The following is a 14,876-nucleotide window of genomic DNA, read 5'->3' on the forward strand; positions in this document are numbered from 1 at the left end:
AGTGGCATTCCAGAGTTCTCCAAATACCCTGTTCTCTCCATGCTCTTTTGCATTTGTCTAGACCCTTTTTGCTCTTGTGCACAATCGCTTCTTTGTTGATCTGAGAGTCTGTTCTTCACTTCTGGTCGTAGGGCTGCTTTTGTGTCTTCTCAGACTTGATGCCCTTCTGATTTCAAATGCCCATTGGAGAAATGTCTCCCTCCTTTCCATACCTTTTCTCTTTTAATTTCACTACCACCCTTAATCAGTCATTCATTAGATTATTTCTTGACAGTTCCTTTCATGAGTAGATTACAAGTCATGCAATTTATTTTATTCCTTTTAGAGACGGTGGAGTAATATGTGACAGATCACAAGCAGTCCTCCTAGCAATGCTAACGGTTCTTGGGTAGGGCTCAAGGCCAAAGTACACAGCTTCCTTCTCCCTGACCTCCAGTTCTTGGCTCTTCAAACACATGCATTCAGGTGATTTCAACAGCATCCAACTTTCAACTTCTGCACATGGCGAATATGTCAGTCTGACTTTAATGCCACGACTGGCTGCTGTCATGGACATAAAGACTGACAGCTCAGTCCAGCGCAAATTCCCCAGTGCCAGTGCAACAGCACTGATACAGATTGCACTGCATCCCGTGGGGGTGTATCCCAGCAGCCACAATGGGGCAACTCAGACCTGCACTAACTTAGTTGCTGGCACAAGTCCAAGTTGCCGGTCTAGGTGTAGGAAGAGGGATAGGATGTGGTTCACACTGATCCTGTGCCAGTGATCCTGACCTTCCCAGGACTGATCTGCCCATCCCTGCCCCCAACACTGCCGTCCCCCACCCCATTCCACCCCTCCTAGTGGGGCTTAGGCTGGTCACATTCCTTAATTCTGCAGGGGTAGGAGACCAATGGGCTGCTCCTGGAGGCTTATGTATCTCAGGGGTGCCCAAACCCCAGCCCGGGGGCCTCTTGTGGCCCTCGGGGGCTCCCAATCAGGCCCTCAAGGAGCCCCCAGTCTCCAATGAGTCTCTGGCCCCCTGGAGACTTACTGGAGCCCATGCTGGCCCAACGCAACTGCTCTCAGTAAAACTGTTCGTCTCTCGCCTGAGCTGTGGGACTAGGGCTCCCTCCACTACTTGCTGTTTCATGTCTGTGATGCAGCAGTGGCAGCAAAGAAAGGCTGGCCTTGCTTAGTGCAAGGCCTTTTATAGGCCTTGAGCTACTGCAAGACCTTCATTCGTTCATACAAGTCCCATCTCTAATAAATTCATTTATGTAAATTTATTCAAATTTTAATGCAAATTAATTACCCCCCCCCCCGGCCCCTGACACAGTGTCAGAGAGATGATGTAGCCCTCCTGCCCAAAAGTTTGGACACCCCTGATGTATCTGAATGGATTCTTTATGGCTCTGGGGAATTTTCCTGCTGATAGTGCCAATGACTCATCGGAAGATCTGATTGACTCTGGAAGGAAGAGATGGCCAGGGCCATGGATGTATTCTCTCCCATGCTACCTCTGCCTTATCACAGAGTTACGGTGGCTCCTCAATTTTACAAGGAGCAGTATTCAGGGAAACAACTTAGTAGACATTTTGGGCAATCGTGAAGAAAGACTCAAGATGAACTTGATTGTACATGAGCTACAGCCCATTTTAGGGCCTACTCTGTAGGGTGATAGCAGCAAAGAAAACATTTTTTCCTGCCAGCATTGCATCTGTAGAGAGCCTGCCAACTACGGGCCCAATTCTATCCAATTTTCCAGTGCTGGTGCAGCTGTGCCAATGGGGCATGCGCTGCATCCTGTGGTGAGGAGGCAGTCACAGAGGCCTGCATTGTGAGGGCACAATCAGGGCTGGAAAGTTGAATAGGATTGGGCCCTGGGCTATTTCAGGTTGTCGGGACTAACTTCTTTTGGTGTTCAGTGGTCTACAGCAGGGGTGTCCAAAGTTTTTGGCAGGAGGGCCACATAATCTCTCTGACACTGTGTCAGGGGCCACGGAAAAAAAGAATTAATTTACATTTAAAATTTGAATACATTTATTATTATTATTATTATTATTATTATTAACAGTATTTATATACCGCTTTTCAACTAAAAGTTCACAAAGCGGTTTACAGAGAAAAATCAAATAACTAAATGGCTAAATTTATGTATATTTACATAAATATACATAAATGAATATATTAAAGATTAACTTATATGAATGAATGAAAGTCTTGCAATAGCTCAAGACCTATAAAAGGCCTTGCACAAAGCAAGGCTGGCCTTTCCTTTGCTTCTGCTACTGCATCACAGACATGAAACAGCAAGTAGTGGAGGGAGCCCTCATCCCACAGCTCCTGCGAGAGGTCAAACAGTCGCCCTCACGCTGAGAGCAGTTGTGTTGGGCCAGTGCAGGCTCCAACAAATCTCTGGAGGGCCAGAGACTCTTTGGAGACTGGGGGCTCCCGGAGGGCCACATTGAGAGGCCTTGAGGGCCACATGTGGCCCCAGGGCCAGGGTTTGAGCACCCCTGGTCTACAGTAGTGGGGAAGAGAACAACTCCATCTCTTACTGTGAAAAGTTTGCTAGATTTGCAGATAAAATTGCTCCATCAAGATTTGAACTCCATGTTAACAGTTTTGATTGAGTCCTACTCTGCTTCTGTTGATCTAGTTGTTAGGGATATTATCTTAAGGTTTTGCACCCACCACCCAGAATGGCTACGAGGGGGAGGGGCTGCTTGCATGCTATGGTGAGGCTCCCTGAAAAACTTAGTGCTTTGCATCTTCCTCTAGTTATGTGACTGCTCTGGACATCCTGAGAATGTGGACAACATTCTTTAAGATATGAGGCTATCTGCTTGCCCACCTGATCATTGCCTGGCTTGGCTTATATGAGATCTCCCTGGGGAGAACTTGCCAAGCAGTCAAAAGTGGTTGTTAATTTGCCCTTGAGAAAAGGGGTATCCCTGGCAGCGCTGAAGTTCACTCTCTCCTGAAGAGAGAGGGGCCCTCGGCCTGATCCAGCAGGGCTCTTCCTATGTTCTTATGTGGTACTAGAGTCAGGACCTTCTTGGAGGCAGCTCCACAAATTTAGAGTGGCCTCCCTGCTGAAATCTGACTGGCTTCCTCCATGTGCATTTTTAAATGGAAAGGTGAGGTATAAATCGTTATTTAGATAATAAATAAATATCTGTAGCCTAGGGCCAGATCACCATGAGGCCAACTCAAGTAGGCAACAGGAGGTGCTACCCAGGTGGGAGGTGCTCACTTCTCATTCATCTCCACTCATTCATCCACTCTACTCATTCATCTCCACTCCTCCTTGTTCTCTTGCTCACTGGATTGGAAAAGGATGAAGGGGTCAAAACTGGAGAGGGGAGAAGACTGGTGGACTAAAGTATCACCAACACTCTAGCCCGCCATTATCCTCTCCTCCATCTTCTGCTCCATCCCTCATTGTCTTTTTCCATGGGGAGTAGGATGAAGCAAGGCTGGCTGGCATATCACCAGGTAAGCCTTTGGCATATTGCCTCAGACACCAGGAGGTGGCCAGCCCTGGTGCAGCCCACTTAGTTCATAACTCCCAGGGAAAGGAATTAGACATTCACACAAACCACATTCCTTCTCACTTACAGCCACAGCTGAGGAAATGAAGATCTGAGAGGATACCTTGCCCAGAGGTGGTTTCAGCAAGTCTTTGTTATCTTAACTGATAAAAGAGTTATTTGGGAGAACTCTCTTTGCTTTTGGTATTATGGTTTAAAACCTCACGCTGTGGTGTCTTTTGCCATTTGGGAAACCTCTCTTAGGACTTGTCTCTACAGCCATGTAGGTCAAAGGTCTTCAACCTGTTCTTGGGGTTCACCTTTAACCCCAGCCACCAATGCAGAGCACAATTTTAAACAGTTAATCTGCTCGAACTTAAGTTTACTGATATAATGCCACTGATGTGTGTACCACCTTTCAAAATACAAGAAGACAGGCTTCTAAGCCAGGGAGCTTATAGATGAAAATTCAACATGGGGGGAGTGGGAACTTATATTGAGTCAGGAGCGCAGATGGGAAGAATATGCATTTATTTCAGTTACAGGATTAGTGACAGTTATGGGGTGAGGACTTAAGGGGTTGTGCTAAAGGAAGCACTTCCATGCTTACTTCCAAGTTAACATCCCTAGGTTTCTTTTATTTATGCATTAAAGCATTTGTACCCAGGGTTTCAGTTTTAAAAAACTCTGAGGAGCTTACAATATAAAACCCCAATGTGGTCATGAAGCCTCAGTTGTGGGGTTGTGGCAACTTATGAGGATGAAAAAAGTTGAAGACTACAGACTAGAACATCACCAGGTAAAGGGGGAGGCATCTGGTGTATCCCTTCAGGTACCAGAAGATAGTGACCCTGTCCTGCTCAGGTTCCTAGCAATTCTTCAAAAATAGCTTTCACTAGTGCCAGGCTCCATGGTAACTTTTTTTTTTGCTCTCTCTGACAAGAATCAGGAGGTGTGATATGAGAAATAATAATAATTAATAATAGGCTGATACCTTGTTGATGCTTAGGTCTAATAATAAGAATAGGCCAACATCCACCTAGCTGATACTTCGGTCTCAGGTTGAGACTTGTACCGATTGCTCAACCCCAGTTAACAACTGTGGCTGCCATCCTAGCCACGCTTTCCTGGGAGTAAGTCCCATTGACTCTAACGGAACTTACTTCGGAGTAGACCCGCAGAGGCTTGGGTTGTGTGTCTCCTGCAGCTTGGAATCATGAAGACCATAACAGTTGTGGTGGTTCTTGTTGCTGTTGTTGCACAACCCCAACCCAAGTCTGCAAAGGGCGCAGTCCTGGCCACACTTTCCTGGGAGTAGGTGCCCTTGACTCTAACGCGACTTACTTCAGAGTAGACCCGCAGAGGCTTGGGCTGTTTGTCTCCTGCAGTTTGGAGTCATGGGGGTCCTAATAGTTGTGGTGGTGGTGGTTGTTGTTGTTGCTGCTCGACCCCATCCCGCGAGGGCACTACCAAGAGACCGTCCCCTCCCCCGCCGCGCGCCTGCAGCCTGCTCGGCGAGGCGGGCGCAAGAGCGCGCAGGCCCGGAGGCTGGTGCGTAACCAGAGAGCGCTCGACCTGCGGGGGCCCCCGAGCGGAGCGGGGCGGGACGGTGCAGGGGCGGAGGGAGCGCCGGCTGCATCCCAGCCCAGCCCGCCTGTGTCAGCAGCTTCTCCGCGGCTGCCGGAGGGAGTGAGTGAGTGAGTGGCAGCGGGCGGAGAGGCGGCTGCGCGCCTTGGAGACGCGCTCTGGCGCGCACACCCGGGGCAGCCGGCGCTGCTGCTGCTGCTGCGGCCAGGAAGGGGCCACCGCCGGAGCCTGCATCCTTCGCGGGGAGCCCCTGCAGCGGGCTCGGGGGGAGCGAGGACGGCGCCGCCAGGCTGCGGAGAGGGCGCGAGGGGGGCGCGCGCCCACTAGGAGATGCTGCCCGTCCCGCCGCCCCCTCAGCTCCTGCGCCGCCCCTCTGGGGGCTCCCCCACTTAGGGGGGGAGGAGGAGGAGGAGAGGCGCTGCCCTCTCCAGCGCAGCAGGCTCCAGGCTCTCCACGCAGCAGCCGGTAAGCACAGTTGGGTCCCAGCCTCCCCCCCCTCGTGGGGCTCCTAGTCTCCCCCCCCCCCACTGAGCTCCCAGCCCTCCCCCCTTCACTGAGCTGGAGACTGCCCGGGGGGAGGGAGTGGTGCATACTGAGGATGGACGGGAGAGAAGGTGTGTGAGCCGGTGGCGTAGCCAGAGGGGGGCAAAGCGCTGAGTTGGGCAGGGAGCCTCACCGCAGCGTGCCTGGGGCCCTCCCTCTGGAGTCCTTCCAGGAGGGGGGAGCTGGAGCTCTACCCCTTACCTGGAAGGGCTCCAAAGCGGTGAGGAAGGGACCTGCCAAACTCAGTGTTTTGCCCCCCCCGGCTACGCCACTAGTGAGAGGGAGAGAGTTTCCTTCTTCAGACCACGGGGGGGGGGATGAGTGGGGGGGGCTGCTCTGGTTGGGATGGGAGGGGGGTTTGGGAGAACAAGCAAGTCCAGAAGCTATTATGAGGTCCCTTGTTTTCTTAAAGGATCATTGACACTTGGAAAGGGTGGTTGTGGGTGATGTCAGGGCATCGGTGGCGTAGCTAGAGGGGGCAAAGTGCTAGGTTTAGCAGGGAGCCTCATAGCAGCATGCAAGGGGTCCCCCCTTCCCTTCAGAGCCATTCCAGGGCAAGGGGGGAGCAAAACAGAGGTGAATGCCTGAGTTTTGCTCTCCCCTGGCCTGGACTGGCTCCGAAGGGAATGGGACCCCCTCTGTGGCAAAGCTCCCTGCAAGACTTCCCACCCCCTTTTGGCACCCCCTCTTTGCCAAGCTTTGCCCCCCTCTAGCTATGCCACTGCAGGGCATCACCTGTACCACTATGTAGAAATGACATGATGTGAAGGGATCACCCATGAGACAACCCATCTCTCCTGCTGTCTTTCCAGAAATGGGACTTCTGGAAGGTGTAACAGGGAAAGGACCGCCCAAAAAGTTTTGGGACTGGAGCCCTAAAGACTGTGCTTTCCCTGCTGTTTTCTGCTGACCAGGGACTTTGTCTAGAACTTTCTGCTTAGCAAAGGACTTGGAGGGCAGGATAGGAAGGGAAATGCCTGGGTTGGGATGAACATTTTCAGAGGGGTTGTTTATGAGCAGCGTGCAAAGATACTTTGGTACAGGTGTGTGTGTGTCTGTGTGTGTTCACCACTCCATTTTGCACGCCTGTTTCTTTCAACCAGCAGGCCTGTGTGCCTGTTTCTCATTTCTTTAAAAAAAAAAATGATTGTGGAAAAGTTGGTGTCTCCTCAGAAGAATGCAAGGGAGGAAAGAGAATATGATGCAAACTCTTTTTTGCTGTTGTTGTTATGGTTTTCCATGACTTCCTGTCCAAAAACCTCAGCGCCGAGCTGAACTGTTGAGGTTTCACAAAGCAGCAAATGTTTGGGAGTAAAAGTTGAATCTGGAAAACGGAGATGCTGAAAGTTGGATAGAGACTTTGGCTGAGAATCATTTCTGTTGAATTTTCTTCTGTGGACCTTGGTGTGGTAGCCTTTGATATTGATGGTAGCCTCTCTTACTCTGGAATATTCTCATTGCAATCCTTTGAGAGCTGGAGAGAGGATGAGATTGTGGGAGAAACGTGGAAGCTGAAGGAGGAATCTGCTGGGGAGTGATGAGAAATAATATGGGTTTTTCTTGATATTTATCTGCCTGCAATCAACACCTCCGCAAAACCACAGCATAATCTCTCTCATGTTGGCGAGTGTGTCGTTGTCTCTAAATTGTATGCTTTAAAAACAACAAAGGCAGTGACTTCATAGAGAACCGCCAGGAGCTGCTCTGTACTCCTCTGGTTTGCTGGGAATTAAAACAGGGCAACCGGTTTTGTCTGTTGGGTGGATCCCTACTGAAATGTAGGGCAACCAAAACTGCAGGCCCCATAGATCTGGATGTCATCTCTTGGTGTATTGAAAGCATCTTCTTGATGAAGTGAATTGGATGTGCTTGAAACATGGCCGGGGTTTAGAGGGAATTTTTGCCAAACTGTCTGCTGGTGTTTTGACTGTTTGCATCTGGAAAAATTCAAGGCATACTTTAAAAAAATAGCAGTGAAAAGATGTTTGATTTTTCTGTCAAGTTAGGAAGGTGCTATATTTTTCATTTTTATTATTCTTCAGATCTTAACACTCTGAATTTTTTTTTATAAACATAGCATTTGAATGTGATAGTTAAAATACTAACTCTCTAAGTACATAAGAACCTCTCTTATACTGAGTCGGACGCTTGGCCCATTATTTTGAATACTGCACACACTGACTGGCAGAAGCACTTTCAGGTTTCAGATAGAATTTTTCTCTGCTTTAGCCGAAAATACTGAAGCTGGGCCCTTCTGCATGAAAAATATGTCCTCTGCTGCAAGCACAAACTGGATAGTTTCTGGGCCTGGAAGTCCCTCCTTGCCTAGTCTCCTGGATTCTGTGGCTTGTTGAACCTCATTTTGTTCCCTGGCTGATTGGGGAGGAGCAAGGAAACATCACAAAAAGCTGTACACTGTGGATCATGGTGGTGACATCTTCATTAAGCCCAACCAGCCAGAACATGGTAAGGGCCAAAGTTCCAACTGCTGGTGACTGGGGAGATAAGGGACTGGGCTAGTGGTACTAATCTATGAAAGGTGCTGGGACAGCAGTCAGATGAAGGAGAGGAGACAATAAGAATGGAGGGAGCAGAATAAATATGCCAAAGCCACAGGAAGATAGTGAATGTGCAAGACTGGAAGGCAAAAAGGGAAAAGATTGAGGAAGTGCATGGAGGGCAAACAGAGGCAGAAGAGGAGAAGGACAATGTGGTGCTAGGGGAAGTCCTAGCTGCCTAGGAGGGCTTGCTTACCTTAGTGGGACAGCTCCAAGGGAGGAAGGGGCAACCCAGGCTAGAGGAAGTGAGCCAGGGGATGACCCCAAGGGCTCAGGGGGTTATTTTTTTTTGTAAGAAGCCCTGCTTGGGGGCTGCAGCAAACTTGTCTAGAGAAACTTGGCTGGGCAAGCTATAGAGCACTCTTCCCAATTGGGTCGAGCCAGCATTGAGGGATCCAACTATCGTCCTCCAGCTGCTAGTGGACTGTGCCCTCTGCTATCCCCATAAATTATGCAGGGGATGGACAGAGTGGATAGGGAGATGCTCTTTACACTCTCACATAATACCAGAACCAGGGGACATCCACTAAAGTTGAGTGTTGGGCGGGTTAGAATAGACAAAAGAAAATATTTCTTTACTCAGCGTGTGGTTGGTCTGTGGAACTCCTTGCCACAGGATGTGGTGCTGGCATCTAGCCTAGATGCCTTTAAAATGGGATTGGACAAGTTTCTGGAGGAAAAATCCATTATGGGGTACAAGCCATGATGTGTATGCGCAACCTCCTGATTTTAGAAATGGGCTATGTCAGAATGCCAGATGCAAGGGAGGGCACCAGGATGAGGTCTCTTGTTATCTGGTGTGCTCCCTGGGGCATTTGGTGGGCCACTGTGAGATACAGGAAGCTGGACTAGATGGGCCTATGGCCTGATCCAGCGGGGCTGTTCTTACGTTCTTATGTTCTTATGCTCCCTAAAGTGGGGAGTCTCTACCTAATCCCAGCATCTTGAAGAAGAAAGTTATTAATGGGCTCAAGCGTGAAGGAACTCATCAGGATGTGATTATGGCCCTGTTTTCTGTAGTATTTTCCTTACCTTGCTGGGAGGTTGATTGGTACCCAGGCATTTGCTTATCACAGTGTAGTGTTTGGCCCTGTATTATCTCTCTCTTGTGGCCTCTTGATACACATGGGCTCCAGTGTAAGTGTAAAGACTTTGCTCCCTAGCCTAGTAGCTCATCTAGTTAAGTGATGTTGAAGGATGTGATTGAACTTTCCATCCCAATCAGTTCAAAGCTTTGAACGCATGCACACCCTCAGGTACTCAAGATGGTGTGATTTGCTGGATTTGGAACAGGCAAGAAATACTACATTTTAAGGATAGACTTTGGTTGTGGTGTGATCCTATTGCTTTTTATATTTGCATTATCTAATACAAATATGCTCTTTGTGTGTTGCTTCAAATTGTTTTTTTTAACAGAGAGAGAGAGAGAGAGAGAGAGAGAGAGCGAGAGCGCAGGGCTGAAAAGGCTGTGTATATGGGCTAGTAAGTGTTGTTCTTAGCAACCTTTTTTCCAGAAAGTGGGATTTTTGACTAAAGGAACAGATAGTTCATATTGTATATGGCACTTGTGTTTGCAGTGGCAAATGTTTTAGTATTGGTAGTTTTCTCACACTAAGGGTGCAATCCTAACCAACTTTCCAGCACAGACATAGCTGTGTCAATGTGGTGTGCACTGCATCCTGCAGTGGGGAGGCGGTCAGGGGGGCCTCCTCAGGGTAAGGGCATGTTTGATACCTTATCTTGGGGCTGTATTGCGGCTAGGCCAGTGCTGGAAAGTTGGTTAGGATTGCCTGTTAATTTTGAAGATGCCTTTCTTTAAGTGTACTATGGGCATGTCACATGCAAGGAGAAGCTATGAGCAGTTAGGGCTATCCATTGCAGGTCCTGGAGAATTAGAGACCCAGACCTACCCTTGATGTATTTACTGCAGTGGACACTGATGTATTACTGGTTCACAGTATCTTTGACCTGGAATTCTGCCTGAATGCCCAGGTGGCAGTGTGGCAAGGCCTGCCTTTGTCCAGTTTAGCCTGGTGGAGTTGGCTGCATCTGTTTTGCAGGAAGGCAGATCTGATCTTAGCAATACGCACTGGACTCCCTTTAAGAGTGGATTCCTGTAGTGTGTGTGGTTCGTCACTCTTTGAAGCCTAGGAGAAGGCCGACTTGGCACCTAAGATGTGGAACTGTCTGCCTTGAGAGGATTGTCTTCTCCCCTCTCTAATATGTGTTTGCCATCATTTGACTCTTGCTATTTGATAGCTCTTGTCTCTCTGTTTTGTTGTAGTTTGATGGCTTTAGTGACTAGACCAGGGCTTCTCAAACTATAGGGCATCATGACGCCCCAACCAGAGGGCCCTAGACTCTGCCCACTTAAGGGGCAGGGGGGAGGCAGCGATGTGATGCCCAGGATCATGTTGCTAAGGGGGCTGCAGGGACTGGCATGTACTCAGCAGTCCCTGACGCAGCCTCCCGGGGGTGCGGGAACCCCTGTCCGACCCTCTACGGGACTCCCTGAGCCTTAGAAAGTGAACACAGAGTGATTGCACTCCATTTCCGGTTTTGTGGGGCACGAACGCTCCGCTTTCACTTTCTGAAGGTCGGGGACCCCTGCAGAGAGCTTATGTAAGTCAGATTTCCAAATTCCTTTGCATTTTCTAAACTTGTCTGCCTTCATTAAGCAAAAACGATAAGGAAAAATTGCAACTGTTCTTGTGCTCACTTGTATGATAATGACATTGAGCAACCCAAAAGTTATCTTCCATGCAAGCAGATGCATCAATGAATTTAAACTGAGTGGCATTCCAGAAGGAATCTTTCTCGACAGTAGAATCTGTCATTATTTACCAGCAAGCTGTATCTTGCCAAAGAAGTTGAAATCAAGTACAGCACTGACTTCTGGATCTGCAGTAGGAAAAGTGCATAAATCAGACCTGACTTGCATGACTGTCTTTCTGCAGGAAGGTGACTTCTGGGGGCCTTTCAACCCACAGTATGCAGTGGCAAAATTAGATGTGCCACCATAATCGCCTCAATTTGGAGCCACAGCCAATTCTGACTAAGTGGACAAATTTATTTTGTGCATTGCCCTTCCTCCCCTGATAACGAGGCATCCAGGGTGGTTTACAATGTTCATTTAAAATACAATAAAAGTAAAAAGCAAATGCCAGCATAGTCTTAAGACACAAAAAGATAGTAGCAGCATCTAAAACCTACCAAAATATTGTAATCCCCTCAATTAAATCAAACAAACCAAATTGAATGACCAAGCAGTATTCAACCTTAACTAAGATGGGGCAGCCAACCAGAAAAAAGGGGATTTTTAGTCTACCAGGGAGGGCATAGCTCTCAGTTGTATTGGGAGTTCCATAATAGTGGTGTTGCTACAGAGGAGAACTTCTCTCTTGTTGCTAGCATCTGACTTAATATATGTACATTTACAACATTGTCCTTGCTTGTTGTTCACATATGCTTGAAAATGTAAGATGTACATCTTTGCTGAACACTTAAAGAAAAAATGCATGAATCTCTCTGATCAGTTACACTATGGCAAAGGTCTTTGTGGAATCCATTTTTGTGAAAATTTCAGCAAGTGCTCCTCCCTGTTCCATCTTATGCAGCCAACCCACTCGTATTTTGCTAACCCTAGCGGGACATACAGTGCCCGGGTTGTGAAGCACGTGTTGAACCAAATTGTAAGAATGTTCCATACAGTTCTCAACAAGGAGATGGCAGTCCAGAAGTCTGTCTGCTGAAATTTGATAGAATATCTCAGTTCCAGAGAGTTTGCATTAATCAGGTTTCAAACTCTAAACCAACACTTCTGAGCCAGAGGATAGAAATTGACAGCCCAATCCTGAGCTGCCTGGTGCACGGGGCTGTGGTGGTGCGGAAAATGGCTGCCGCAACATCTGGCGTGCCCCAGGTAGCCACTGCTGCCTCCTCAGAAGAAGCGAGTAGCCCCGCAATGGGGCTACTCGATTCTGCAATGACCCAAGGGCCAGCGTAGAATTTAGAGCCTCCCTGTCGGGCGGATAGCCCAACAACGAGGCTCAGGATCTGGTGGAGCAAACCTCCACCAGTCCTGCCTCCCTCCCGCCCTACTTCCTCTCCCTGGTACATCTCCTCCCTGCCCGCTTCCTGTCCTACCTCCACCTCCCCCCGCCCTGGAACGCCTCCTCCCGGCCTCGCCTCACCCCCACCCCCCTCTCCGCTGCCCAGTGGTCCGTGTGACTTCCAAGCAGCGGAGCTCTGGTGCTTTTTTGGCCCTAGGCCTGCAAACGTGCCTTATAGCACATTAGGATTTGGCCCTTAATTTCTGTGGCTTTAATTCTTTATGCAATTTTCTTTCTTTGTGTTTCTCTTTGTTAATTATTCTCTATGCAAGTTTGTAATTTTGTTCAAGCTGTTCCTTTGGCACTTAAGAGTATTATTGACACAGTGTGTGGAAAATGACACATAGAAGACATGTTACCAAAACATAAATTGTTTGTCTGTATTGAGTGTCCTGCAGGCATATATGGTATTTTGTAGTATGCTTGCTGCTTTTTTTCCCCCTTGTGGAAGATTACAATCAGAATCAGGGATTATTAAGTTTTTCTGCCAAGTATCATTACTCCTCCACCTTCTGTCCTGAGAGGTGGAGTCTACAACCACACCTACAAGGCATTCAGACCAAAATCGGCTCATGTCCCCAAGCTTCCATCTCTGTTATCGTCCACAAACATTTCGCCAGTTTTGTTGTTCGACTAGAAAGGCGGCTGTAATTTGACCTCACCCATCCCCAACACTTATACTTCTGTTCCCACTTACATTAATGATTGTATATAATTATACACATTGCATAATTTTGCTTCTGCTTGTCATGAGGAGGAGCGAAGACCTGTACAGGGCAATTAATACTTGCACTGGAACCCCTGGAATTCCTGCTCAGTCTGTCCCGTCCACCCACCTCAGATCTGATATAGTTCTGGGCATTGCCCGTAAGCTTTAAATATGATCTTTGCAGTCTTAAGGGCTAGAAATATGTTAATGTGGGTTTAAGTGAGAGCTGAACTTCTTAATTAGATGAATTCTGACCCCAGTAACAAATTTCTGCACTGTGTGTAACGCTTGCAGAGTTGTATAATACAATCAGGACTACAGAGGGACTGCCAAATATCTAATATGCCAAATATATATGTGGAGCTGGATCAAACCGTTGGTCCATCTAGCTCCATATTGTCTATACTGCCTGGCAGCAGTTCTGCCAGTATGCCAAGTAAAATTATGCCAAGGACTGAGGTAAGGACCTTCTGCATGTAGCACATATGGTCTAACGTTGAGCTAACCTCCCTCCTTGAAGGGTTCTTATAGCACTGGCTTATAGCACTCGTAATTAAAATACCCTGAACTACTTCTATTTAGCAATGGCTGCAATATTCAGTTATTAGAGTCCTACTTGGATAAATAACTCAGCACTAGTTATTCTCATAAGTCCATTTTGCATGGCAGGTCCTGTCTCTTTATCAGTCCCTGTAACTCTTACTTGGTGCAATTCTTATTTGGTGGCATCTGGTGGCCACTGTGAGATACAGGAAGCTGGACTAGATGGGCCTTTGGCCTGATCCAGTGGGGCTCTTCTTAAGTTCCTATGGTTTCTAACTCCTAACCATAGCATATGTTAACCAGGGGAAATAGAATAATGTAACAAGAGAGGAAAAACAGACAAAATTTAGGCTAAGTTGTATTTTTCTATTGTGTAAGCCAAGAGCACCTGGGAAAAAAAAATCTCAACGTTCTGTGTAGGTTTACTTCAGTTAATAATGAAGTGGGAGGGAGAGATTGACAATTAATGCAGTCATCTGATGAAGAAGGTTAGGACTTCTCAGAAGTATTTTTTGCTCCACAGCGCAGAGAAGATAGGGGGAAAAAGATTAATATTATGGCTGATATAAATGGATATCTGGATTAGTTTCCTTTATATCCTGCTCCATCCTGTGGCCTTACAATAGTTTACAGTGCGCTTTCTACGTGTTAACAGTTCCATGGGGTTCATAGTCTAAAACAGTGGTTCTCACACTTTTAGCACCAGGGCCCACTTTTTAGAATGAGAATCTGTCAGGACCCACCGGAAGTGATGTCATGACCAGAAGTGACATCATCAAACAGGAAATTTTTAACAATCCTAGGCTACAATCCTACCCAATCTTACACAGGAGTAAGTCCCATTTACTATCAAATATACAGTAGTCTATTAAAAGAACAGATCTGTAACATTTCCCCAAATGCAGTCACATACCATGGTAGCTTCAAGTCTAATATATTAAAATTAAAATGACATATTGGAATGAATGGGGACCCATCAGAAATGGGCTTGTGACCCACCTGGTGGGTCCCGACCCACAGTTTGAGAAACACTGGTCTAAAAGGAATAGTAACAACTTAGGGAATAACAGAGGTACACTGAACTCAAATAATGTCATAAACATAACCTCATTTATAAAAGAAAAGGAAAATGAGCTCACTGGTGATAGTGTCTCTAGAACTCTGCCCAGGAGGTAAGCTGATGTTGTGTTCTTGGTCCTGCTCCTTCTCTAGCAGCACCAAGCCACTGGTGGCCACAGCACCATGGAGTAGAATGAGCTGGGGTGTTCTGGAGCCCTAAGAAGTCATGTTAACTCTCAGGTTGTGGAC

General features: G+C 47.5%; 1 protein-coding gene and 1 long non-coding RNA gene across 3 annotated transcripts in view; one reads left to right on the forward strand and one right to left on the reverse strand.

Annotated features, from left to right (window-relative positions):
- Nucleotides 1-5,093, reverse strand: part of LOC136656035 (uncharacterized) — a 42,056-nt gene extending 36,963 nt beyond the window's left edge. For both annotated transcript variants that reach the window (XR_010794698.1, XR_010794697.1), the window contains exon 1: nt 4,680-5,093. This is a non-coding gene — a long non-coding RNA (uncharacterized lncRNA). The remainder of the gene's footprint in view (nt 1-4,679) is intronic.
- A 414-nt stretch (nt 5,094-5,507) lies between these two features.
- The window catches only part of PTPN13 (protein tyrosine phosphatase non-receptor type 13), a 159,943-nt gene continuing 150,574 nt past the window's right edge, over nt 5,508-14,876 (forward strand). The window contains exon 1 of the mRNA XM_066632158.1: nt 5,508-5,568. The gene's annotated coding sequence lies outside the window, so the exon portion shown is untranslated. The remainder of the gene's footprint in view (nt 5,569-14,876) is intronic.

The sequence above is a fragment of the Tiliqua scincoides genome, chromosome 6, assembly GCF_035046505.1.
Source record: "Tiliqua scincoides isolate rTilSci1 chromosome 6, rTilSci1.hap2, whole genome shotgun sequence".
NCBI classification, from domain to species: domain Eukaryota; kingdom Metazoa; phylum Chordata; class Lepidosauria; order Squamata; family Scincidae; genus Tiliqua; species Tiliqua scincoides.